This window comes from Piliocolobus tephrosceles, chromosome 5, assembly GCF_002776525.5.
Source record: "Piliocolobus tephrosceles isolate RC106 chromosome 5, ASM277652v3, whole genome shotgun sequence".
Classification (NCBI taxonomy): Eukaryota; Metazoa; Chordata; class Mammalia; order Primates; family Cercopithecidae; genus Piliocolobus; species Piliocolobus tephrosceles.
This window is the reverse complement of record NC_045438.1, coordinates 11333778-11335826: the sequence shown is the minus strand read 5'-3', so window position 1 is coordinate 11335826 and position 2049 is coordinate 11333778.

The following is a 2049-nucleotide window of genomic DNA, read 5'->3' as shown; positions in this document are numbered from 1 at the left end:
CATTAAGACTTTGCAGAGATATGTGGATGAGTCAGATAAATCAGAGAAGATAAACTAGAATGTAGGCCCCAGAGGTGGGGCAATGGAGAAGGAAAAAAAAATTGCATAACAGTGCAGTTTCAGGAGAAATCTTTAGGGTCTGGAATAGTGGTAAAATCAGCTGCCTCCCCTGCTAAGAGCTCAGCAGCATACTTAAGTCTCTTTTCAGTTATCTTGAATGTGTTTCCTGTCCCCTAACATATCTGAGTCCAAGGAATTCAAGGAATGCCTCCCGTGGCTTTTGCTCTATTCTATCCCATTTTCCCCTTACTCTCTGGCCACTTCTGAGTCTTTGTGGGCTTACTCTGACATCCCCTCAACATGTTCCCCAAGGCTCCTACTTTGCACCAGCTCCGTGGGTAATACCAGTCCTTCCCATGGCATCAGTCACCACCTGTATACTGACAAGTCTGAAATCTTTTTTTTTTTTTTTGTTTTGAGACGGAGTCTTGCTCTGTCGCCCAGGCTGGAGTGCAATGGCTGGATCTCAGCTCACTGCAAGCTCCGCCTCCCAGGTTCACGCCATTCTCCTGCCTCAGCCTCCCGAGTAGCTGGGACTACAGGCACCCGCCACCTCGCCCAGCTAGTTTTTTGTATTTTTTAGTAGAGACCGGGTTTCAACGTGTTGGCCAGGATGGTCTCGATCTCCTGACCTCGTGATCCGCCCATCTCGGCCTCCCAAAGTGCTGGGATTACAGGCTTGAGCCACCGCGCCCGGCCCTGAAATCTTTACATCTAACCTAGTCTCCTAAACTGACCCTCTTCATTTAAATTCTTACAAGCGCATCAGGTCGGGCACGCTGGCTCACAGCTGTAATCCCAGCACTTTGGGAGGGCGAGGAGGGCGGATCATTTGAGATCAGCAGTTTGAGACCAGCCTGGCAAACATGGTGATACCCCGTTTCTACCATAAAATGAAAAAATTAGCCGGGCATGGTGGCGTGCCCCTGTAATCCCAGCTATTGGGGAGGCTGACATAGAAGAATCGCTTGAACCTGGGAGGCAGAAGTTTCAGTGAGCCGAGATCACACCACTGCACTCCAGCCTGGGCGACAGAGAGAAACCGTGTCTCAAATAAATATTTAAATAAAATTTCCTATAAGCACATCAAATTTGACACTGAAACCAAACTCTTCCAGCCTGTTTCTTCTCTAATCTCAGTGAGCAGTGTAACTATCTTCTGTTAATCAAGCCAGAAATTTACCTCTGAAACTCCTCTTAAACATCACTTATTCTAGAAGAACCTTCCAATCTCCTGCATTTGGTGCAGCATCTTACCCCTAACTTCCTCTTTCAACTTACCATATAATTCCTAGTTTATCTGTCTCCTCTACCAGATAATATAAGCTTTGCAAGATGATCCTGTTACATTGCTTTATGCACAGCTCCTAGCACATTGTAGGCAGTTATGAATGAACACCAATACATTCTTTATGGCCAGTGCCTAGCACATTTGAATGAGTATGAATATATTCTTCTGGAGACAAGAAATATATTGTTTCCTGCCTGAAGGTCTATCTAGAGTAAGTTTAGGAGCAAATCTTGAGAAGGTAATTGCATGCTTCTGTTGAGTGGCCAAACAGCATCTGTTCCCTGAGGGGTCCTCATTATAGCTACTCATATTATTACCTACTTATATGGGCTAGATGGGGGCTAAGAATAATGAATAAAGAAGAGGAATTTTTTTTTTTTTTTTTTTGAGATGGAGTCTCGCTCTGTTGCCCAGGCTGGAGTGCAGTGGTGCGATCCTGGCTCACCGCAACCACCACCTCCTGGGTTCAAGCGATTCTTCTGCCTCAGCCTCCCGAGTAGCTGGGATTACAGGCCAGTGCCACTCTGACCAGCTAATTTTTGTATTTTTAGTAAAGACGGGGTTTCACCATCGTTGGTCAGGCTGGTTTCAAACTCCTGACTTTGTGGTCTGCCCACCTCCCAAAGTGCTGGGATTATAGGCGTGAACCACCGCGCCCGGCCAGCTGGAAGATAATTTTTTTTTTTTTTTTTTTTTTG